Raw genomic sequence first — 26610 nt, 5'->3', positions numbered from 1 at the left:
CAGCCTCGACCTGCTGGGTCCCGGCGATCCTTCCGCCTCAGCCTTCCAAGTAGCTGGAACTACAGGCACGCACTACCATGCCCAGCTAATTTTTTATTTATTGTAGAGATGAGGTCTCGCCAAGTTGCCCAGGCGGGTCTCGAACCCGCGGACTCAGGCAATTCACTCACCTCAGCCTCCCAAAGGCATGGGATTACAGGCTGAGCCACCGAGCCCAGCTACCAAGTGAAATCTTATACATCTATCAAAATACTTACAAATTTATAAAATGAAAATATAAGTGAAAAAGGGAGTATATAATTTTCAAAAATAGTATGATCATAAAAAGAATCACTTTCCAATTATCATAACACTATAAGAAAGGGATTGGCAGTAGTAGGAAACTGTCAGGGGAGGGGGGTTGGGATTGGCAGGTGAGGGAAACTGCTATGGGAGGGAGGGGCACACCTCATCAACAAGGGTACCTGCATAATCAACGTTTGTATACCTACCCTGAATTGTACACTACATGTTTAAAAGGAAAAAAAAAAAGAATCACTCTCCAAGTATCCAGTGGTCATTATCAGGTGGTGTGGCTATGGATTTTTGTTTTTTAAAACATTGATATATAAAGCTGGGCTCGGTGGCTTAGCCTGTAATTCTGTGCCTTTGGGAGGCTGAGGTGAGTGGCTTGCCTGAGCCTATGGGTTCGAGACCTGCCTGGGCCGCGAGACCTCATCTCTACAATAAATCAGAAAATCAGCCGGGCGTGGTAGTGCATGCCTGTAATTCCGGCTACTTGGAAGGCTGAGGCGGAAGGATCGCCAGAGCCCAGCAGGTCGAGGCTGCGGTGGCCGGGAGCAGCCACTGCACTCCAGTCTGGGCGACAGAGTGAGACTCCAACTCAAAAAAAAAAAAAAAATTGATATATAATTGTTGTCTATATTTTGGGGGTACACTGATATTCTGGCGCATGCAAACAATGTGTAATGATCAAGTCAAGGTAATGGGCCATCCATTACCTCTAGCATTTATCTTTTCTTTGTGTTGGGAACATTACAATTCCTCTCTTCTAGCTATTTTGAAATATACAGTAAATTATTGTTAACTATAATTTTCCTACTGTACTCTTGAATACTAGAACTTATTCCTTCTCTCTAACTGTATTGTTGTACCTGTTAACTGACTCTGGTAACCACCACTGTACTAACTCCGTAAGATTCATTTTTCTGGCCTCACAGATGAATGAGAACACATGGTATTTGTATTTCTGGCTTAGTTCACTTAATACAAATGCTCCAGTTCCATCCATGTTGCTACAAAGGCAAGACTTAATTCTTTTTTTATGGCTTAGTCTTCAATACCATATTTGTTTATGTACCATATTTTCTTTACTCATTCATCTTTGACAGACACAGGTTGACTACATGTCTTGGCTATTGTGAATAGTGCTGCAATAAACATGGGGGTGCTGAAATCTCTTCAACACACTGATTTCCTTTCTTTTGGATTTATATTCAATAGTGAGATTGCTGGACCATAAATATTTTTTTTCTTATTTTGAAACTTCCCTATATTTTTCAGTGTTGCTAAAATAAGCACATATTACTTTCATGAGAATTAAAAAATAATTTTTAAAAGATATAGATTAAATTATAGCAGGGAGAATCCCTTAATGAATGCTGCCTGTTAGGCATAGGCTAAGAACAGAGAAGGGGCTGTGCTGGGAACTGAGTAAATCTGATACAAAAGATGTACTGTGATGAATAAATGAAATCATGTATGCAAAAACACCCAAACAAAAATTAGCAGAAATGAGGCATGACACATTGAACTAACAGATTTGAGGATGTTGACTCCTTGTCTCACAAATCAGTGATGAACTGCCTTTTTTTTTTTGAGTTGGAGTCTCACTCTGTCCCTCAGGCTGGAGTGCAGTGGCCACTCCCGGCCACCACAGCCTCGACCTGCTGGGCTCTGGCGATGCTTCTGCCTCAGCCTTTCAAGTAGCTGGAACTACAGGCATGTGCCGCCATGCCCAGCTAATTTTTAAAATGTATTTATTGTAGAGATGAGGTCTTGCCAAGTTGCCCAGGCTGTTCTTGGACCTCTTGCTTCCACCTCCCAAAGTGGTGGGATTACAGGCATGAGCCACTGCACCCAGCTGAACTGCCTAATTTTCTACCATAGTTTGTCACCTCTGCATTGAGTTTGTATGCGCGGTTAAACCATCAGGGTTCAACTGGTCTCCAGAATAGTTTTTTCACTGATGAAACAAGCTCTCAGAAGCTCATGATGCAGCCACATCACTCACCCTGGGACATGTTTTCATCACCTGCTCAGGGAGGGCCTGGACAGAGGGGGCGGCCTCAGCATGGGGCAGGAGGCTCCCCTGAACAACCCTGGACCAGTTCTTCCCTCACCTATACAGGAGTGTAGATGTGATCTCCCTAACTCCTCATGTTGCTAAGAAGGGCAAACGTTGCATACAGAATAGCCCCCACCCCTGCCCACTGCTGAGTTGAATGGAGCGCTCAGGAGGGACAGAGGCAGGATAACTAAACGCAGCTCCAGCCACCACATCAACACGCAGGAAGCAGCGGGCACTGTCCCACTCAAAAAACATGGGCCGTCGCCAACAGTGTTTCAGAAAGATCCCGCTGGCTGCGGTGAGGGTATGCAGCAGAGCCGTTGGAGGATCTCTGCTTAGACTAACCCCCTCCAAGCAGCCTACCTCTTACCTCCTGGCTCTGTAGCTCTGGCCACAGGCACTCTCCCTTGGTCCAGCCCCTCAAGCCAGCACGCAGAGGTGCTCCATCAGGTGTCCTGAATGAATCGAGCAGTAGCACCCAGCTCTGATCTCACAGGACTCTCTTGCAGCTGTTTACACACAATGAACAGGGACATGCCACCAAGTCACCCCAACATCGGCACCCTCCCCAGAAGTCAGACCGCCTTTCTAGGCCCCCTGTGACACCCTCACCTCAGGAGTGGACCCCTCCACGCACCACCTATGATCAGGCCCACCTGCCTTCTAGCTGGCTTCACAACATTCCAAACCTCTCCTGAGGCCAGGCTGCTTGTGAAGGGTCTGAACTATAACCAAGGAAGGGCGTCTTGCTGGACTCAGTCCCATGTGCCCTCCACAGCTGAAAACGGGCAAGCCGGCCCATGGTGCCCAATGTAGCCTCCCATCACATACCATAAAGACAATCATCTTTGTGCTATACAAAAGTGAAGGCTGAAAATGAATTATTTTTTTTAAGAGATGGGGTATTGCTTTATCATGTAAGCTGGGTTCAAACTTGCAATCTATCCTCCCACCTCAGCCTCCCAGGAGCTGGGACTGCAGAAGCACCACCATGCCTGGCTTGAAAGGAATTATTCTTTGGTCCCTCCAGCACTGTTTCACGTTTTACTTAAAAACAAACTGCCTGTAAATACATCCCACCAATTTTATTTCTAGGTAGTATTTCAGAATAAAAATTTCAACTGTTCATGTCTAAATTCAGCCAAAGATTTTATTTTTTTACCTCCCCAAACAATTTTGTAGGCAAATTGAATATGCCCATATTTTAGGGACAAGGTTTTTCAGAAATTAACAGAAAGTTGGCTTTTTGAACCCAGGGAAGTACGACATCATAACTGCAGTGCACTGACACTGTGTTGGTCAGCACTAGTTTTTTTTAAACTGGGAACTCGATGAGCATGGGTGATGTATGCTTTTTTGGGTAAGAAATCTAACCTAAAAAATTTGGCTTCACTTCACAGTTTAAAATAGACTTTTTCCTTAGACAGATCAAAGATATGTAACATTCAGCTACGTTCAAAGGTTGCCAGGAAACTTCTGCTTGCCAACTGCAAGGACAAAGGGACGGGCACTTGTTGCTCTGTTGCTGTGGGCAAGCCTGGTCACTGGGCAGCTCAGCGCAGGCGAGGGGAGCAGGTGAAGCCAAGCCTCCCCATGCTGGGTCGTGTGGTCATGGCTCACTTTCATATTCCCCACAGCTAATCTGGGACACCTTTCAAGTCAACACAGGCACTCATTTCAAAATGCATTTTAAAAGTCTTTTTTCTTCTCTCTCTCTCCCTTTCCTAAAATGCAGCCTTGAAACATACCTGAGAAGGTTCTTTCCTCCCATTTCCCACAGACGCCCTAGCGCTGTGTTCACTTATCTGTGCACTTGCTTAGAAGTTCCAGGGGCTAATCTTGAAGCAGAGCTGATGGCAGTGGGATTCTCCCCCAACCCGGAGGTGATCTCAAAGCTGCAATCTACAACTCCGAGATGGGCCAGCCCATACACCAGATGGGGCGATAACTGAAGATAAGCATCAGGACATCACGTGGACCAGCGCCCGTATCACTCCCGCATACTCCCCATACCCAGTTTCCCTTGTAAACCCGTGATGCAGCCCAAAGGGAAATGGTCTGCTGGAGGTGTGAGTCTGGCCTTCCCTAACCGCCAACCTTTAGAAGAAAGTCACTTTCTTCTTGCCATCTCTCTAGGTTGCCTCTGGGTGGCGAGTGGCTGAGCTCGTTTTCGGTTCCATTCACACTCCTTCCTTGTTCTAGGAACGGAGGAGACCAACACGCAACGTGTAACATAAGCCTACATCAGAGCGCTTTTATGCCAGTTGTTTTGTTTAATTTGCTGACATCTTTACTACCCTACATGGTAGGTCACTTGAGTTATAAAGCGGATTTTCCAAGAACCAACCCCCAGGTAGAGTGAAGGGAAGAGACGGGTGGCCTGGCTGGGTTTTGGCCATTCCACCAGAGATGAAGCCACACCCATTACTATGAAAACTGAGGAAGCAGGGAAAGAACAGGCAGAGAGGCCAGGAGGGATTTCATTCCTTCATTCAACACACTGTGTTCCTGGATCCCTGGCAGAGCCCAGAATGGACAACACAGACAGACATGCACACAACAGTTAACACGTGTAGTGAGGGAACACGTATGAAACATTCCACACCCCAACTGTCTATCCACTGATGAATGGTCCATTCACACAAGGGCATGCTATATTCAGCCTTAAAATGGAGTGAGGTTCTGGTACATGCTGCAACACGGGTTGACCTGGGAGACATTACACCTAGTGACACCAGCCTGACAGAGGAGGAGAGATACTGTATGATTTTACTTAGACGAGATTCCTACTGTAGGAAAATTCATAGAGACAGAAAGCAGAGGTTACCACTGGGGGTTGGGGAGGAGGACTTAATGTTTTTGCTGGGGATGATAAAAAAGTTTTGGGTAGAGATAGTGGTGATGGGCATACAGCAGTCTGAATGAATTTAATGGTTACAATAAGAAGTATTATGCTATGTATATTTCACCACAGTTAAAAAAAATAAGGAAGGCTTGAGCAGGGCAGCTCAGGAGAAGCAGTGGGTGCTGGAATGGACAGAGGATGGGAATGTCTAAGGTGTGGCCTCTGTGTGTGTGATAAGGAGCTGGATTTAAGATACTGAGAGGCATGGGGAAGGCCAGAGCTAAATGTTAAATGTGAGATTACAGCTGGCAGCTGGAAACCAACCGCCCTGGATGCCACCTAGAGAGAGATGAGATTGACCACGGCACAATGTCAAGGCCATGATTGTGGCCCACAGACTGCAGAGCACAGGGAAGCTTGGAGGGGCCAGGCTGGCTGGCTGGCAAGCAGCTGGGGTCAGGCTGGCTGACAGGTGACCAGCTCTCCATGACTGATGAGAGTGAGTGGTCCTGGCGGCACCTCCATGGCCCAGCTGCCGACAGAGCGTAGCCAAGAGGGGCTGGAGCTAGAACACCATGGCAGCTCTGGGTCTGTCGGCCCCCTAAGGATAAGAGCCACCTGTGGTTCTTGGTCTGGCCACCTTCCCATGCTCTGAACAGCACAGATGGCTAGTGTGAACTGGCACCTGTCTCACCAAGCTCAAGGGCTGTGTCCCTCATTATTGCAGGTAATCATGAGAAGACACAAAAATCAAAACACATGAGAGAAGACTAACAAAAGCAGAGATTCTCTGTTCAGCTTTACAGAAGCTGACTAGAATTAAAAAGCAGGCACTCTGGAAACTTCCTCACACTCCATTTTTGTTATTCTTCAACTAACAGAGAAGAGGCCAAAGTTCCTGTAAATATACGCATAATTCATTTTTAAGCAAACACCTACTTTTATGGCAAAACTTTTTTTTTTTTTGAGTTGGACTCTCACTCTGTCATCCAGGCTGGAGTGCAGTGACACACTCACAGCCACCCCAGCGACAACCTGCTGGGCTCCAGAGATCCTTCCACTTCAGCCTTCCAAGTAGCTGGAACTACAGGCGCGCACTACCACACCCAGCTTTTTTTTTTTAAATTTATTGTAGAGACGAGGTCTCACCAAGTTGCCAGGGTTGGTCTTGAACCCGCAGGCTCAGGCAATCCACATGCCCCAGCCTCCCAAAGTGCTGGGATTACAGGTTGAGCCACCGAACCCAGTTGGCAAAACTTTCAACTGCATCAGAAAATAAATTGTTTTGAATAAGGGTGAAGTATTTTCACAAGAGGAGGACAAGAAATATAAAATATGTAACTGCTATTCAAAAGCCAAATTTTAAACAAGTCAAGTAAATTTTCCTGACAATAATGTAACAACTGTTTTCACAAAAGCTGAAGACTCAGTAGTTTTTCTGCTGCAGGGTCCCTAGTTAGTTGATAATTAAGTCCTACATTATTTTATTATAACTCTCACTTCTTCCAGGCTTTTCTTTTCTAGAACACGGAGAATGGCCTCAAGAAATGAAGTCCATGATTAATTTACTCCTCCCACAAATATCTTTAAAATTTTTTAATCTCTTCATTTAACATATAACACTTGGCTACCTCTCAGACCAAAAATGTTAAATGAAGGGATTACTTTAGAAAAACCTTTCCATGAACAGGTCTGAAGACTATATTCAACTTTACTGTTAAAAAAAAAAAAAAAAAGGCTGGGTGCAGTGGCTCACATCTGTAATCCTAGCATTCTGGGAGACCAAGGCGGGAGGATTGCTTGAGTCCAGGAGTTTGCGACCAGCCAGGGCCACACAGTGATACCCTCATCTCTACAAAAAAAAAAAGAAAGAAAGAAAGAAATATGATTTTCCACTGAACAAACAACTAAAGCTTCTAAATGATCTCAGCACTGAAAGGACCAACGGACGGGCATCTTGCACTCTGGATATTGTAGACGTTGCCATCTCTCTGCAAAGTGTTTGGACAATATCTATGAAGGGTTTTTGAATATACATACTCTGATCCAGTTTCTCCCTCTGAACAGAGCTTGAGAAAAGGTTCAAAGATGTAAACAACAATGATAACAAAAGAGTTACATGATAGTATCATTTATACTAGCTGAAAATCTGGGCTACCCATGGAATGAAATCATAAATAATTGTTCAAAATCATGACTCTCATTTCCACTAATGTTGGAAACAAGATAAGGCCAGGCATGGTGGCTCATGCCTATAATCCCAGCACTTTGGAAGGCCGAGGTGAGAAGACTGCCTGAGCCTGCAGGTTCGACACCAGCCTGGGCAACTTGGCGAGACCTCATCTCTACAATAAATAAATTTTTAAAAATTATCCAGGCATGGTGGCATGTGCCTATAGTTCCAGCTACTTGGAAGACTGAGGAAGAAGGATCGCCTGAGCCCAGCAGTTGAGGCTGCAGCGGCCAGGAGTGTGCCACTACCTTCCAGCCTGGGTGACAGAGTGATACTCTGACTTAAAAAAGAAAAAAAAAAAGAAAAGAAACAAGACAAGTATGCCCACTCTCATCACTACTACATAACAATTTGTTGAAATTATCAGTTAACTGGAGAGAAAGACATGAGAGATATACCATTAGAAAAATAAGTAAAATTATCTTTATGTACATATAATCTAATTAATACCTGGAATATCCAAAATTATCAACTGATAAACTACTGCAAACAATAAGATAATTCAGTACGGTAGCAGGATATGAAAGCAAGACACAAAAATCAATGGCCTTCATATAAACAACTAATAACTGTTTAGAATACACAATGGAAGAGAAACCCCATTTACAACTGCAACAATAATAGGCTATCTGGGCATTAATTTAATAAGAGATGTGCAAACCTCACAAGGGAAACTTAAAAACACCCAAAAGGATACTTTCTGAAAAAGTGGCATTGGAAAATAAAAAGACACAGTATATTCTCAGATAAGAGGAGGCAAACATCATAAGATGCCAACCCTTACCTCAGATATTTTGAAAATGTCATGGGATCCCAATAAAAATGTCAACAGTAGCTGGCTGTCATGGAGTACACCTATAATCCCAGCTGCTTGAGAAGGTGAGGCAAGAGGATCATTTAAGACCAGTCCTGGGCAATATAGCAAGACTCAGTCACTACATAAATAAGTAGATACATACATACATACATACATTAAAAAATGAAAATATCAACAGCTCTTTCTTTCTGCAGTGAGATGAGCCAATTCCAAGTTCCAACTATTTGTAATAACCTCAGTACTGTTGCTGGGAATTGTTTTAAAAGAATATAGCCATAATTACATCAATGATGCTAGCAATCAAGATTTTCAGAGTAAGACAGAGACACCTGAAAGACAAAGAATTTAGCTTATCCTATTTTTCTGCCAGTAACTGTAATTCGGGATAACCAAATATCTCCAGGTGGCAAGGAAAATCACTGCTTTCAGAAGAATGCCAGATTAAATGCTGAACTCTAGTGACACTATTGACTCAAGCAAGGCTTATTAACTGGTATTTAAAGTATTAGCATATATAGATACTGGCAGGATGCAAAAAAATACATTGCAGCTTATTACTAGTCCTTTTTGAAGGGGAAAGAGAAATGTAATTGTTCAATGGAGAGATCAATCTGTCATCATCTTAATTCAAGGGTAAACTTAAAATTTAGTAACACTACTGATCAGCAACCCGAGATTAAGCAATCTCCCCCAATAATGACACTATCTCCTGAGTGACACAGCATCACCTCTGACGTATTTCAGCCAAAAAAAGTTTCTATTTAGAGGAACCACAGGGGATAAGTGGGATATTTTGCAGGATAACTGGCCTGGCTAATTGTGGCTTAAGATACGCTCAGATTGGCAGTGGCTCCAGGTGTCTGGCAGAACAAAAATGAATCCCTGTTGTAGAAGATACTTTCATTCTAGGTTAAATTTATTTCATATATTTGAGTACAAGGACTAGCATACAATAAAAAATAATCAGGTACACAAGGAAATAAGACATCATGAACAAAATGCAACAAAGATTTCACATACCAGTATTATCTGACACAAGCTATAAAACAGCTGTGCTTACTATACTTAAAGAAAAGACAAGTTTGATGGTATGTGCAAGAGACCAGAAAAATATTTTAAAATAACACTGCAGATTTTAAAAGGATCCAAACAGGACCTCCAAAAATGAAAAAAAAAATCTGAAATTAAAAACTCAGTAGGCCAGGCATGGTGGCTCACGCCTGTAATCCCAGCACCTTGGAAGGCTGAGGCGAGAGGACTGCCTGATCTCATGGGTTCGAGAATAGCCTGGGCAACATGACGAGACCTCATTTCTAAAATAAATTTTAAAAAATTAGTCAAGTGTGATAGCGCATGCCTGTAGTTCCAGCTACTTGGAAGGCTGAAGTGGAAGGATTGCCTGAGTCCAGCAGGTTGAGGCATGCCACTGCACTCCAGCCTGGGTGACAAAGCAAGACTCCAACTTAAAAAAAAAAAAAAAAAAGCTCAACAGAAGGGTTTTACATATATCGACAAATCTGAAGATTCTCAATGACATAAAAATAAATTGAGAATAAATGTTTAGAAACCTTGATAGCAAGTTAATAGGTTTTTTTGTATCTACTAACTATAATAAAACTGTGGGTGTGTTTTACATTGCACTTTTATTATAACTTATTTTTGTTGTATTATATGAAAAAATAAAAGACTCATAAAGAACTGTTACAATTCAATAACAAGAAGACAACCAACTTAAAAACAGATAAGAGACATGAATAGACATCTCAGTTGGGTGCAGTAGCTCATGGATATAATCTCTATACTTTGGGAGGTCGAAGTGGGAGAACTGCTTAAGCCCAGGAGTTTGAGACCAGCCTAAGCAACATACAAGACCTCATCTCCACAGAAAAATTAAAAAATAAGCCAGGCATGCCTGAGCCCAGGAGACTGAGGCTGTAGTGAGCCGTAATGGTGCCACTGCACTCCAGCCTGGGTGACAGAGTGAGACCTCGACTCAAAAATAAACAGACAGACAGACATGTTATCAAAGAAGATATACAAATGGCTAATAAGCACATGGAAAGAAGCTTGACACCACCAGTCATTGGGGAAATGGAAATTAAAACCACAGGCAGACACCATGATACAACCACAAGGCTATAATCAAAAAGACAATGATAAGTATTGGCAAGAATGTGGACACGCTGGAGCCCTCATTCACTGCTGACAGGAATGTCAAATGGTGCAACTGCTATGGAAAACATTTTGGCAGTTACTTAAAAGGTGAAACAGTAATTCTCCTCCTAGATATCTACCCCAAAAATGATATATTCACACAAAGGCTTATATGCAAGTGTTCAGAGCAGCATCATAATAGCTTTAAAAAAAAAACCCAAATGTCCATTAACTGGCAAACAGATAAACAAAATGTGGTATGTCCATATAATTGAATGCTACTCAACACTAAAAAGAAAGTGATTGAATATTATTCAGCATTAATAAGAAACAAATGACTCAACACAGATGAAACCTAAAAACTTTATACCCGAGGTAAAAAACTACATATTGTATGACTTCACCTATAGAAAATGTTAAAAAAAAAAAAGTAAATCTAGAGAAAGCAGATCAGTGGTTGCCTGCAGCTGGGGATGAGAGTGGAATTAATGGCAAAGGGAACAAGGTAACTTTTGGATGATGGAAATATCCTAAAACGGGACCATGGTGATGGTTGCACAATTCTACACATTTATTAAAATAATTAAATTTTCCACTTACAATGGGTAAATTGTAAGATATGTACAGTATGCCTCAATTAAACTCTAAAAAAGAAAAGTCTACGACTTGAAAAGTTAAAAAATAAAAATGAAATCCAGGGTAGGGCTAAAATTATACTCAGAAGGAATACATGGCTTTAAATTATTTTATTAAAAAGCATGCCAAAAATAAGTGAACTCTATTCAACTTAATGAGGAAAAGTACAAAATAAAAGAAATAGGATAATTAAAGATAAAAGTAGAGATGAATGATATTGAACACAAACAAAATACTCAAAAGAATAAGTGAACTTACAAGGAGACATTACCACCGCAGACATGGAAGAGATTACAAGGTTCACTGAACAATACAATGTACTAGTTAATACATAACGTACTCCAAACAGACCCACTATGGAAGGAAGCTACAGATGTATCGTAGAGAAAAGCTCAAGGCCCAGCTGAGCTCTAAGTCAACCTTTTAACCTTATTTCACAGACACATTCCACATTTTATTATTTCTGAAATCTGGGTGCATCTCACAATCTCTGCCATGATATGGCAGCATGAAAGAATTGTGGAGACCTGCGCCTTTGGGAGGCTGAGGTGAGTGGATTGCCTGAGCCCGCAGGTTTGAGACCTGCCTGGGCAGCGAGATCTCATCTCTACAATAAATAAAAAAATTAGCTGGGTGTGGTAGCCCGCACCTGTAGTTCCAGCTACTTGGAAGGCTGAGGCGGAAGGATCGCCGGAGCCCAGCAGGTCGAGGCTGCAGTGGCCGGGAGCGGCCACTGCATGCCAGTCTTGGCGACAGAGTGAGACTCCAACTCAAAAAAAAGAATTTTGGGGAAACCTGCAGACCACCTCAGGAAAGAGCACAAAGAGCTGGTATAAATGTATCTTTGACAGGATGAAATCCAGTAGTACAAAAAAAGAAGAAATTATAGACCAACTTCATCTAGGAAATATGGAAGCAAATATTCTAAAGAAAATGAGATCCAGGCACTGTATAAAAATATTAATATACATGACAAAATTGATAGCTCCTAACCAGAAAAACCTATTAACACAGATTTTTTTTTTTTTGGAGAGGAATGGTATTGCTCTGTCACCCAAGCTGGAGTACAGTGGCATAATCATGGCTCACGGCATCCTCAAACTCCTGGGGTCAAATGATCCTCCAAGCTCAACCTCCCTAGAAGCTGAAACTACAGGAATGTGCCACCACATCTGGCTAATTTTTTTGATTTTTTGTAGAGACATGGTCTGACTATGTTGCTCAGGTTGGTCTTGAGCTCCTGGCCTCAAGAAATCCTCCCACTTCAGCCTCTCAAAGCGCTGGGATTACAGGCATGAGCCACTGTGCACATAATTATATGTGCTAACAAAGCAATTATAACATTAACATCTTAAGGAGAAAAATCATATGGTGTTTGAAAATTCGGCACCAGTGTACAACCAGCGTGCACGTGCACAGCCCCAACCAGCATGGGAGCCTGAAGGGCCAAGCTGGCATGGACTGTTGGATACCAGCAGCCTGGCAAAAATATTTTAACAGAAACCAAGAGCTAATTTTACATAACATGAGGTGCTGCTGAAGCCATTTCCTAAAATGGGGGAAATAGGGATGCCTGCAATCATGTTATCTATGTTTTATTGGTTCTACCTAGTGATGTAATAAAATTAAAATAATTAGTATATATTGATATAAATATTGGAAGAGAAATAAAGGAATCTAATTACAAATGACAGGACTATATATGCAGACTCTTAGTAAAAGAATTACTAAGATTGATAAGAAAATTTGGAAAGGTGATAGATAGCATAAGAAAATATTGAAAAACCAACAGCTTGTCATGAAATTAGCAAGAACCAATCAGAAGCAGAAATGGAAAAAATATAACCCAGTCACAAGAATGGCAAAACTATGAAGTATTTAGAAATAGATTTAATAGAAAGGTAGAAATTTACAAGAAAACCATACAATTGTATAATAAGTCAGAAAATAAGACCCAGAAACATGAAGGGGCTATATTACCTTTCTGGATGGGAGAAAGGTATCATAAAAGTGTCAATCTTCCCCAAATTAAAATATAACTTCAATGTAATTCCAGTAAACTCCTATTTTTCTGAACTAGATGAAATTATTTTAGCATATATACAGTAGCACTAATGTTTTAGAACAGTTAAGAAAGAATTATCAGACAAGACTAGTGAGGGGAACTGGCTTGATCAATGTGAAATTCTCCTGGATATGTAGATATACTATGTAGAATTCACCCTTTTGGGGAACAGTGACAATTTCAGTGTCAGTGGAATTGTAGTGTGCCATTCTTCCTAGGTGTAATGAGAAATGAAGGAAATGGAGGCTGAGAATAGAACACAGCTGTAGAACAGATGGCCTGGAGAAAGAGGATTGTGCAGAGACTCTTTGAAAGAGGTAAAGGAAATACGCTCAGGCCTACCTTGGTGCTCGCACAGGCTCTGCTCTGCGCAAGAAAGGGGCAAGCCACGCGCCCAACGTGCCACATTACGGAAAGAGCTGCAGCGGGTATCAGGGCCAGGGCTTGGAACATGGAAGCTCAACCATGGTTATGCACAGCCTTTTCCACCCCAGACAGCCACAGTGTTGTGACTCCAGGCCTCCCGAGGGTTCTGGAAGGAGGAGTCATGTGTACAGATTCTATTTCTCACTGTCTCACCACCAGGTTGTTCCCTCCAGGGGCTTGGCTTTATTTAATTCTCTGCCCCCAGTACCTAGAACAGCTTTCACAGGTGCTCAGTACATATTTGCTGAAAGAATTAATAGCATCAGAAAGGCATGGACTATTTGGGAGGGGAAAGACTCATCAAAAATGACTTCGTATGCAAATCATCCACCACAAAGGTCAAAGAATTACTACACATAAGCCAGATACAAGTTCTGTAAAATGCAGTGAGTGGAGAGCCTGGATTCTAGCAAGCGAGGAGATTCATCCACGCGTCCACCCACCCTCCCACCTGCCCACCCACCTATAATCCACCATCCACTCAGCCTCTCCTCCCTCCTGGCACATCTGCTTGAGTTCGTTACATGCCCCCAAAGTGCAGAAGGCGCTGGGAATACAGATGTATAGAAGACAAAGTTCCTGCTGTCACTGAGTTCCTATTCAATGCAAATCCATCATAAAAGACCATTATTACACATTTGTGGCATGAAAAAGGTCTCATGCTTTCTTTACTTAGCATACCAGTCTTATATTTTAGAAACTATAAAGGTTTTAAAGGTTCGCATTTGACTTTAGGCTCCTTACCTTAATAAGATTTTAAGTACCTCAACCTCAAAATTTAAAGGAAAACTTTTAGGAATTAAATACCCTCAGTAGGAAAGGGGTGAGTGCATCACTTGGGGGAAACTTAAAGTAAAGGGCACTTTTCCCTGACTAATCTCAAATAAGGAACCCTTGAAGACAGGTAATCCCCCAATGACTCATAACAAAGAAAGTCCAGAAAGTGCTATAGCCATAGCCCTCATTTTTCTAACATTAGGGAAATGAAGAAATTCTACTAGAATTTTTACAATTACCCTATTTGCTCCTTTCTGAATTGCTAGAGTTTAAGATAAACACATAAGAATTAATGTAAAAGAAAAACTGGTTAGCTTAATTACAATTAATTTGAAAAGATTTTCAGTTTGTCCCATTTTCTTAGTATATTATGCCCATAGCACATATTAAAATTTTATCGTAAATAGCTCTGGAATTTAAAAAGTTAGTTGAATAAATAAGTTAATGACATTCAATTAAAAAAAACTTAAATACAGAAAAGATAACCCTGCAAGAGACAAACACTGCAAAAGTATAAGAAGCTACTAAACTATAAGAACATTGTTCCTTCCCCCCAATGGCCAAAAAGTAACTTTTAAACAACAAATAAAAATTACCTTTTAAAGATGATAGTTTTTGAAGTTCTCTATTATTGCTCGCGCTAAACCTCGAAGAATTTTGCCGTTTGTCTTTCTTCACTATGGGCTGAGGGGTGGATACTTTTATTTTGGCAGATGCTGTAGGTGGAACAGCAACAAGACTGTTTTTCTTGCTGGAAATTGGCTTCCAAAACAAAAACAAAACCAAATGAATATGTACAATGATTGTATTGTATAGCACAATTAAAACACAGAAAACATATATGCAAAAGTCTTACTTTGGGATGGGCCCCTTCATACTACTGTAGCCATCACTCCTGTTGCTGCCAGCCTATGAGGCTTACGTCCCACCTCTAGTAATGCTAGACTGTGAGCAGTCCCTCGATATACCTAACTTGTGTCTTCCTTCACACTTTTGATTTCCAAATATTTGCCACATAGGTTCACGTGGTAGGTTGAATAATGAACCCCCAAAAGATGTTCACATCCTAATCCCTGAAATCTGTGACGTTAATTGGCAAAGGGACTCTGCAGATGGGATTGAGATAAGGATTTTGAGATGGGGAGACGATCCCTGATTATCCACTTGGGCCGAAGGTAATCAATCACAAAGGTCCTTACAAGGGGGAGGCAGGAGGCAGCCAAGAGAAGGCCATGAGATGACAGAAGCAGAGGCCAGAGAGACCTGAAGATGCTTCATGACTGGTTCTGAGGAGCAGAAAGGGCCAAGAGCCAAGGAAGGCAGGTGGCCTCCAGAAGTGGGAAACAGGTCCTCCTTTAGAGCCTCCAGCGGGAGCGCAGCCCCCTACACCTTCATTTCAGCCCCCGTTTCAGACTTCTGACCTCCAGAAGTGTTAGATAGTAAGTCTGTATTCTTTTAAGTTTCTCAATTTGTACAGCGGCAACAGGAAATAAATATAATTGAATACCTCACAAAGTGTAGGTTTTTCCCTTCTAGTTCACCACTGAGCTCTCGAAACTCAGAGAAGGCTGTTAAAAGCTCTTTCCCCTGGAGCCTCACGAAATGTTCCCGTTCCAGCAGTTCTACTGCCTTCATCTCTGGGTCCCTGAGGTGTGCAGTCATCTCCAGACTGCACTGCAGCACCAGGGCTGTCCCCCAACCCCATGGCCAGCCTGCAATTCTGCCAACTGAAATACTCCACAGAGCTGGAGGAAAGTCCAAGGGAACAGGTGGAAGAGCCACTGGGGGTGGCCTGTCATCCACTCAGGCCTGTCATCCTAGGGGAATGACTCGCCATGGGGTCCCGTGGAGCTCAGCTGTGCTCTGTACCCCTCAGCTGAAGGGTTCTCTGGGCAACAACTGACAGACTCAGCCCATGGCTGTGTGCTGCCACCATGGCCCAGCGGTGACAGCCAACAGTTGCAAGTTTCGATCGTCAAGGTGGTTCACACATTGTGTTCACTGCCCACCTCTCCTGTCTGCCCAAAGAATGGCAGTTTGTCTCTGCACACAGCTCTTTAAAAAAGGCTGTCACACTCTGTCCAGGGGCACAAACCCACCCAGTCCAGGGCCAAAGAGAGCAGACACACCAACTCCAGCCCCAAACTAATGTGCTTTCAACCTTGAATAGAATGTTCACTAAGCAGTAAGAGCTGCTCTTTTTAAAAATAAGGTGCTTAGACATGCTTGCTAAGAGTTTTCAAAGGTGCCTGGAATAGCAGATGTGCTCTGGCTGGGAGTGAGGGGCTTGGTTCCCTTTCTTCCCAGTCTGCAGCTTCTTCCTCCAATATGCTTTCTTAAGCTTTGACCCTGACCTCTGTCATTCTTTCCACCTCATCAGGAAAGCATGGGTCTTTTTTCCTTAAAAACCCCAACCAAGGCCGGGCTCAGTGGTTCAGTCTACAATCCCAGCACTTTGGGAGGCCAAGGCGAGTGAATTGCCTGAGTCTGTGGGTTTGAGATTGGCCTGGGGTAACTTGGCGAGATCTCACCTCTACAATAAATAAAAAATTAGCCAGGTGTGGCAGCGCGTGCCTGTAGTTCCAGTTACTTGAAAGGCTGAGGTGGAAGGGTTGCCAGAGCCCAGCAGGTCGAGGCTGGGGTGGCCGTGAGCGTGCCACTGTACTCTAGCCTGAGTGACAGAGTGAGATTCTAACTCGAAAAAAAAAAAAAAACAACCCAGTCATAACTCCCCTCCTCAGTAGAATCCCCCAGTTAAAGCTTTTCTGCTCAGCTTTCTCTGGATGCCCCTAGAAAGCCCCTAGTACTTATTCTACCACAAAGTGCCATTCCTAGGAACTAACTGCCCTGTTCTAAATGTTAAATCACACAGGCACGTGTGCTGGTAGATTAACATTTCTGTCTCCTTTTCTTTTGCTGTATGCCATATCTTGCACTCACAATAAGGGCCTTGATAAACAACTAGGAAGAGAGATGAACAAAACAGCTCCATGGCCACTACCAACCCCAACAGGAAAATCAACTGCATGTAAAGTACCCACGCCTCTGAGACTAGGATTTGGTGAGCAGTCCTAGAGATACTGACAGCCTGATGCAGGGAAACACATTGAGGGGTGGCTTTCACCGTCTGAGAAAATAGAATATTAATCCCTCAGACCCGCCGACTCCAAGTACAGCTCTCCTCCCTCGCACCCTGCCATCCTGGCCTCCCTCAGTGTTCTCCTGGGAGCAGGCAGTGAATGTCCAGAGAGGCAGTCTGCTCCACCAACCCCTGCTTGACACCCTGCAACGATGTCCCAGCTCCCTCTGGCTTCAGGACACCCCTCCCCACTGCTGTATTCAGACAGGTGGGCTCTTCTCACTCTTCCACAGGCCTCTGCAGCGCTCCTGCCAGCTGTGTCCCATTGTCTCATGGGTGCTTTCAGTCCTGGCAAAGATGCCATCTTACACTCCTGTTGACTCTGAGGGGACATCTGCCTGACTGACTTTGGAAAGCACAGTGCTGCAAGGACACCAGGTCAGGGCAGGCGTCCCCAGGGAAAGGAGCAGCAGGGCCACTCACAGGCAGACACCACCGAGAACCCGGGCTTGGCATGGCCACAAGTCGGAACAGAGAGAAAGAGATACCAGATGAGACGGGGAAGGCCACAGGCGCCCTTCAGAGCCACACACAGCCACCAAGCCCAGGTTAAAGATGCCTAGCTTCTGCTGAAGAGCGGCTGGGAGCCAAGGGGGGGAGGTCTGAGCAGGGCATTGCCATGAACAGATCTCCCTTTTGAAAAGACTGGCCGGTTGGCACATGGACAGCAGACTGGAGGAGACAAAGAATGACCCACAGAAAGGCTTTGGTCAACAGCTACAGAAGAGTGAAGACATGGCTTGGACCAGGACAGTGGCAGATAACTGTGGAGAGTGGGACAGAGTCAGAGATATTAAGGGGTAAAACCACACGTGCAAGATGGCAGCATGCAGGTATGGGATGAAGGAGAAGAGGGAATCGTGCAAACTTCTGGACTTTTGACTACAGTGAGTACACAGCAGGGCAAGTCAATGAGGTGGGAGAGAAAACGGGAGCAAGAGTGTGAACGTGCTGAGTCTAAGCTGCCTGCACAGCAACTCCAATGTGGACAAACGAGGAGCCCAATTTCCTCAGTCCTTACTTCTTCCAGAAATGATTCAATTTTATTTACCACATTTCACGAAGCAACAGCTGAACTTCTCTTTCTTTGCATTCTTGGTTGCTGTCTGTCTTCCCTGCCCTAGGGACCATGGGATTTGTGTGTGGCCTGTCCTTCCCCTACCTGCCTCACTCTGCGTCCCAGTACAGAGTGGGAATGTCCCACCCATCACCCAAAGGGTGCTCAGGAAAGCCTGTCTGAGCTGCAGACGGCACTGTTGTGGAAGGCAATGGTGCCTAAATGGCTTCTGGGGTCATGGTAACCAATAGCCCACCAGGCAGAAGGCGACAAAGAAAGGAAAGAGAAGGTGAGCCAGAGCAGGCAGGAAAGAACAAGGGGGCCGAGATGCAGCAGCAAAGGAAGAGGGAATCCTGGGAAGAAAGTCCTTCAGGAGGATAGGAAGTCAAGGCTGTCAAGATGCCACTCAAAGGCCAAGGTCTCCTGATTTGGCAACACAGAGGCCATGGTGGTGGGTGAGTGGGAGTGGCACCAGGAGAAACTGACCAGAGCTGAGGATAAGTCAGAAGGCCATGTGGATCAACTACATTTTTGGAAAATTTAGTTGGGAAGAAACAGAGAGAGTCAGGGCTCTGGAGGAAGGAGCAGGCTCAGAGAAAGGTACTGACCAGGAAGATGTCCTGGGCTTGGTACCGGAAGATGGGGCCCATGAAAGGGACAGAGCCAAGAGCAGAGCCGAAGAAAAGGCTGGGTCTGGTGGGCACAGGACACCTGCCAAGCTCATGGCTTAAAGGGGCTGAATTATCTGATGGTGGAGGTCATTTGCCAAGATCAGGCAAGTAACAGACTGGAGGAAGGGCTTGCGGAGAGCAGGGCAGGTCTGAAGGGGTCCCTGAGCAGAGGACAAAAGCAAGGTCCTGGAGAAACCCAGCAGCTGGATACAAATGTTCTTCCTAAGCCACACATCAGTGGCCAACACGACAGGCGAACAGCCAGCACCCTGAATGAGCACTGCCCACATGGAGTTCTCCCTGGGCCTGACACCCTGCTTCCCCCATGCATCCGCTGACAGTCCCTTTACACACTGCAAGTGTGTCTGTGTCGGGCACTGTGGGCAGCATGCATAGCCCTGATCTCATGGTGCCTGTAGCCTGGAGGGAGCCGGGGCAAAGATGGGATGCCTGGGAGCAGCTGTCCCATGACTGTTTCTCATCTTCCAGGCATTCTCAAGATGCTGGAGCATCCTTATCTTACAGATGAGGAAACCGGGGTTCAGGGTGGGGTGATCACCTGAGATCGTGTAGTCTGCACTACGGTCAAGCTTGAGCCTCGCTTGGTCCATGCATCTTGACTTTGGGGCTAAGCCTAATTCTTCTCTTACTCCCAACACCCCATACTTGAGCAGTTCCACTCTTGGGGGCTTTCAAAATTCTACCCTTCTGCAATTTTATAACGAACAGAACAAACTGCTACCATTTACGTGTCAGAGACTGTGTGATACCATGTGATACACCACTTAAGAAGTACTTTTTGGTCGGGCTCAGTGGCTCAGCCTGTAATTCCAGCACTTCGGGAGGCCGAGGTGAGTGGATTGTCTGAGCCTGCAGGTTCGAGACCCGCCTGGGAACTTGGCGAGACCTCATCTCTACAGTAAATCACAAATTAGCCAGGCGTGGTAGTGCGCGCCTGTAGTTCCAGCTACTTGGAAGGCTGAGGCGGAAGGATCGCTGGAGCCCAGCAGGTTGAGGCTGCGGTGGCAGGGAGCGGCCACTGCACTCCAGTCTGAGTGACAGAGTGAGACTCCAACTCAAAAAAAAAGAAGTACTTTTTGCCTCCAGAAAGGCCAGCCTGAATCTGATCAAGCCTTGAGGTCTAACTACCAATTCATAGAAAACACAAGGGAGGGGGAACATGTTAAGTGACAGGGATGCAATCTGCCAAGCACAGAAGATGAGGAAAGTGCAGCAGGTCTCTCTACTGCTATCCAGGTGATCCTTTGGGGCTGTGCTGTGCACTGTAGGATGTTTGCAGCATCCCTGGCCTCTGCCCACTAGATGTAAGCAGACCCACCCCCCAACATGTGCCAACCACAAATATCTCTAAACATTGCCAAATGTCCCCGAGGCAAAGTCACCCCTGGTTGACTATAACATTCTTTAAACATATCTGAGCACATCTGATTGATTGATTTATGTGAGACAGACTCTCATTCTGTCACTCAAGCTGGGGTCCAGAGGTGTGAAAACAGTTCACTACAGCCTCAAACTCCTAGGCTCAAGTGATCCTCCTGCCTCAGTCTCCTGACCAGCTGGGACTACAAGTGTGTGCCAACACGCATGGTTAACTTTTTTTTTTGGTCTTTTTGTGTTGCCCAGAATGGTCTCAAACTCTGGACCTCATTCAGTCCTCCCACTTTGGCCTCCCAAAGTGCTGGGCCTGAGCCACAGCACTTAGCCACAACCTGATTTCTCTAATAACTAAATTCCAAGGAGAAAAAAGAGAGGAGGAGCCTATAAAGATGAAAAGAAATCCAACACAAATCACAGCCAAATGTAAGATATGTACCTTATTTGGGCCTCAGGACTCACTTCAATTCAAGATCCAAACAAACGAACTGAAGGGTGCTTTGGTTGTGTTTAGAGTTCTCAAGGAAAGACACCACGTATGTGAGAGTCATGAATAAAACATGATGGCTGAGGTCTGCTTCAAAATAACCTAGTGTAAGGAGAGGGCTATGCATATGGAGGGGGAGGGCAATGACTCTCACAGCTGGGTGACCATCAAACCTGGGGCTCATCACACTATCCCCTCAACTCTGGGTATGCGAATATAGTCCATAATAAAAAATTTAAAAATTCTCTCTGAACTAACTCCATTGCCTCTAGACTACACAATCAGAACATAACTTCCCTCATTTTCTTCCCAATCATATTTTACACTGTGACTAAATCTACCTTTCTAAACTGTCATCAGAATACTCCCCTGCTCAAAAGACTTCATTAAAAAGCAAAAATGTCTGTGCAAAGTATGCTTTCAAGAAAGTGAACAGACAATCCACAGGATGGGAAAAATATTTATTTAGGTTACATATCTGATAAGGGTCTAGTATCCAGAATACATAACCCTTCTTGATAAAAACCCTCAAACACCTAGGTATAGAAGGAACATACCTCCTCAAAATAGTAAGCGCCATCTACGACAAACCCACAGCTAACATATTGCTAAATAGACAGAAACTAGAAACATTTCTCCTGAAAACTGGAACAAGACAAAGCTGCCTACTCTCACCCCTCTTGTTCAATATTATGTTGGAAGTCCTAGCTCGGGCAATTAGACAAGAGAAGGAAATAATGAGTATCCAAATAGGAAAAGAGGAAGTCAAGTTATCCCTCTTTGCTGATGATATGATCCTATACCTTGAAAATCCAAGAGAATCTGTCAAAAAGCTGCTTGCACTGATAAAGGACTTTGGCAAAGTCTCGAGGTACAAAATAAATGCGCAAAAGACAGTTGCATTCCTATATACCATCTACTAGCAGGCAGAGACCCAAATAAAAAGCACAAACCCATTCACAATAGCTACCAAAAAAATGAAATACCTCAGCATCTTCCTAACCAGAGAAGTGAAAGACCTTTACAATGAGAATTACAAAACACTGCTCAAAGAAATCCAAGATGACACAAACAAATGGAAAAATATCCCATCCTCATGGATAGGAAGAATCAACATTGTGAAGATGCTCATCCTACCAAAGGCAATCTACAGATTCAACGCAATATTCATCAAGTTACCAACGTCATTCTTCCCAGTTCTGGAAATGACAACACAGAAATTCATATGGAAACATAAACGACCACAAATAGCCAAAACAATCCTTAGCAAAAGAAACAAAGCAGGAGGTATCACACTTCCAGACTTCAAACTTTACTATAAGGCTACAGTAATCAAAACAGCCTGGTATTGGTACAGGAACAGGCACATGGACCAATGGAACAGGATAGAGATTCCGGAAGCAAAGCCTCAATTCCTCAACAAACTCATCTTTGACAAAGCCTCCAACAACTACTAGGGAGAGGAGAACCTATTCAGTAAATGGTGCTGGGATAACTGGCTGACCACATGCAGAAGCTTGAAACAGGACCCCTACCTATCACCATACACAAAAATTAACTCTAAATGGATCAAAGACCTAAACGTAAAACCTCAAACTATAAGAATCTTAGAGAGCGCAGGAGACACCCTTATGGAAGCTGGAACTGGGAACTAATTCCTATTTAGAACCCTAAAGCCCAATACCTTAAGAAATAAGATAGATAAGTGGGACCTCATCAAATTAACGAGCTTCTGCAAAGCAAAAGAAACCATCAAGAGAGCAGGGAGAGAGCCCACAGAATGAGAAAAAATATTTGCCAACTGTATATCTGACAAAGACCTAACATCTAGGATATACAAGGAACTCAAACACGCTGAAAGGGAAAAAACAAACAGCCTCTTTAAAAAGTGGGCAAAAGACATGAATAGACACTTCTCAAAAGAAGATATACGGGCAGCCAACAGACACATGAAAAAGTGCTCAGCCACACTCATCAGAGAAATGCAAATCAAAACCACATTAAGATACCACCTGTAAGAATGGCCATCATTAATAAAACAAACAACGACAGATGCTGGCGAGGATGTGGAGAAAAAGGAATGCTTCTACACTGTTGGTGGGAATGCAGACTAGTACAACCTCTTTGCAAGACAGTGTGGTGATTTCTGAAAGAACTAGAAATTGACCTTCCATATGACCCAGAAATTCCCCTATTGGGAATATACCTGGAGGAACTCAAATTATTCTACGACAAAGATACCTGCACATGTATGTTTATTGCAGCTCTATTCACAATAGCAAAAATAAGCCGGGTTCGGTGGCTCAGCCTGTAATTCCGCGCCTTTGGGAGGCTGAGGTGAGTGGATTGCCCGAGCCCGCAGGTTCGAAACCCGCCTGGGCAACTTGGCGAGACCTCATCTCTACAATAAATCAAAAATAAGCTAGGCGTGGTAGCGCATGCCTGTAGTTTCGCTACTTGGAAGGCTGAGGCGGAAGGATCGCCAGAGCCCAGCAGGTCGAGGCTGCAGTGGCTGGGAGCGACCACTGCACTCCAGTCTGGACGACAGAGTGAGACTCCAACTCAAAAAAAAAAACAAAACAAACAATAGCAAAAACATGAAACCAACCGTGTTGCCCATCGAAGCTGGACTAGATTAAAAAATGTGGTACATATACACAATGGAATATTATGCAGCCATAAAGAAGGACAAATATACGGACTTTGTAGCAACTTGGATGGATTTGAAGTTGATCATACTCAGTGATTTATCACAGAAACAAAGAACTGGGTTCCATATGTTCTCACTCATAAGGTGACCTTGAACAATTACAATACTATAAGAAAGCAATTGGCAGTAGTAGAAAACTGTCAGGAGAGGAGGGTGGGATTGCCAGTTGAGGGAAACTGCTAGGGGAGGGAGGGGTATACCTCAACAACAAGGGTACCTGCATGATTAATGTTTATATACCTAACCCTGAATTGCACCTCACATCTTTATAATAAACAAATTAATTAATTTTAAAAAAGAATTCTAACAACACAATAACAAAAGACAATCCAATTAAGAAATGGGCACTGTAATCCCAGCACTTTGGGAGGCCAGGGCGAGAGGACTACCTGAGCCCAGGGGTTCGAGACCAGCCCGGGCAACTCGGCAAGACCTCACCTCTACAATAAAAAATAAAAAAAAAATTAGCCGGGCATGGTGGTACACGGCTGAAGTTCCAGCTACTTGGAAGGCTGAGGCAGAAGGATCACCTGAGCCCAGTAAGTTGAGGCTGCAGTGGTTGTGAGCATGCCACTGCACTCCAGCCTGGACAACAGAGTGAAATTCTGACTCAAAAAAAAGAAAAAAGAAAAAAGAAAAAGAAATGGGCAAAGAACTTGAGCAGACATTTTTCCAAGAAAGATATGCAAATGGTCAACAAGCACGTGAAAAGATGCTCAGCACCTTTAGCCATTAAGGAAATGCAAAGGAAAACTTCAACAGACCGCTTCACACCCACTGAGATACTATAATTTTTTTAAATGGAAAATAACAAGTGTCAGTGAAGATATGGAGAAATCAGAACCCTTGCACACTGGATTATAAGATGGGACAGCACATTTGGAAACTAAACACAGTTTAGTGGTTCTTCATAAGTTAAACACAAAATTATCACGTGACCCAGCAATCTCACTCCTAGGGATATACACAAAAGAACTGAAAACAAAAATCTGTACACAAATGCTCACCATAGCATTTTTTACAGGCAAAAGGTGAAAGCAACTCATATATGCAGCTACTGATGAAACAAAATGAGTTATATTCCAACAACAGAATATTACTCAGCCATAAAAAGGAGAGAAGTACTGACACATACTACACCACAGATGGACCTTGAGGGCATTACGAGCAGTGAAAGAAGCCAGCCACAGAGGGACAAACAGCACATGACTCCGCTGACAGGAAACGTCCAGAGGCAAATTCATCTAGAGAGAGCAGACTGGGGTTTCCAGAGACAGAGGAGGGGAAGAGAAGAGTGACTGCTAATGGGACAAGTTTCCTTTCGGGGTGAGGAAAGTGTTCTGGAACTAGATGGTGACACTGCATTACCCTCTGAGCACCTGAGTCTCTCAGGTTGCTGCCACCAGCAGAGGCACCATGGAGCTGGGAATGGGGGTGCATGTGCTTGGGGAGGTTGGCTGGGCTCTGACAGAGAAAGCACTGGGGTTGGCCGAACACCCAGAAACAGCAGGTGTGCTCCCTCAGCTTTAGATGTTTACTCCTAAAAGAATCCCAAGAAACCACTACAAAGAAGGATGCTGCTGCTTAGCTATCTGACCCAGGTAACATTTTTAAAAGACTGGATTCTTCCTTTCCTGTCACTCCTCTGGAATGAAGGTCGTGGGTGGTTTTGTTTTTGTCTGCTCATTCTGTGAGGTGAGAGATGCCCTGGGATTCACTTCGGTCTCTTTGCGTTCGGCTTCACGGTGGGAAACGATTGCTCAAACTCAATATTGTCTGTCAAACCCAAATCAAAATAGCCGGCCTTTCCCCTTCACTAGAAGCCACTGAAAGTGGGTGGTTCCAGAAGCTTCCAGCGAGCGCTGTGATCCCATCTACCCAGCAAGTGGCTGCACACAGAACACGAGGCCACCTGAAATGCGGAGACACTTGCTGGCCGCTCAAAACAGAAGATACGTGAATCAAGTATAAGCTGTCCCCTGCCTCAGGGCCTCTCTACTGAAGAGATACAGGGGCCCTGGGTGAGGAAGTGTCTGCTAATGTGGGGCTCTGGAGTCTCTGGCTGGGAGCGTGGTGGCGGGGGCGTCTGGAGAAGCTGGGAAGTGAAGCGGCCAGTTCACGTGGCAAGGTAAAGACCCGTCCAGACAGGCCTCTGACCCACGCTGGGGTGCGGGCGACTAGCAGAGTAGGTGAGCTGCGGCCCCAGGACCAGCCCTGCCAGACCCACTGGGAGGTATAGAGGTCAAGGGTGTTGCTTGCCTCAGGAGTACAAGGCCCTCTCTCCCAACCTTCCCCAGCAGCCAACAAGAATGACCACACTTCCCAAGGTAGAGGGAACAGATGGCAGAGGCTTTCCTCATGCTCAGAAAAAAGTGCCTCTTCAGTTTCCAGCACAAGGTACAAGCCCAAATGTCCAAGTGCCTCCACACCCCACACACGCCTGTGCAGCCAGGCAACAGCACCCCAATCCATTTGGAGTAAAAAATATATATCTGGGCAGCAGATACATGTTCGTTAGTCTCTGTGCTTTGAAATAGGCAACTGGATTTGTGATAAAGCCTCACTCCTAGGCGTTTTACCATAAAAGGGATTTCCACACAAGACAAGAAGCTCTCTCCCTTTATTTAAACGCTGCAATTCCAAAAACTCAAACTGCAGGTAAGACACTGATTGTTCAGTTGGGCAGGATTAAATCACTGGCCCCTCAATAAGCTCTAGATGGTGAATGGTGTCAAATACACGAGACATCTCTTTCTTTTTTCTTTCTTTTTGAGTTGGAGTCTCACTCTGTTGCCCAGGTTGGAGTGCAGTGGCACGCTCATGGCCACCGCAGCCTTGACCTGCTGGG

General features: G+C 44.2%; 1 protein-coding gene across 2 annotated transcripts in view; it reads right to left on the bottom strand.

Moving 5' to 3' along the window:
- The window catches only part of PPP2R5C (protein phosphatase 2 regulatory subunit B'gamma), a 158551-nt gene that overhangs the window by 119943 nt on the left and 11998 nt on the right, over positions 1–26610 (bottom strand). For both annotated transcript variants that reach the window (XM_021715565.1, XM_008064075.1), the window contains exon 2: positions 14900–15065. The gene's annotated coding sequence lies outside the window, so the exon portion shown is untranslated. The remainder of the gene's footprint in view (positions 1–14899; positions 15066–26610) is intronic.

This window comes from Carlito syrichta, unplaced genomic scaffold (genome assembly GCF_000164805.1).
Source record: "Carlito syrichta isolate Samal-C Ts95f unplaced genomic scaffold, Tarsius_syrichta-2.0.1 Scaffold307187, whole genome shotgun sequence".
Classification (NCBI taxonomy): domain Eukaryota; kingdom Metazoa; phylum Chordata; class Mammalia; order Primates; family Tarsiidae; genus Carlito; species Carlito syrichta.
This window is presented reverse-complemented; position numbering and strand designations above follow the sequence as displayed.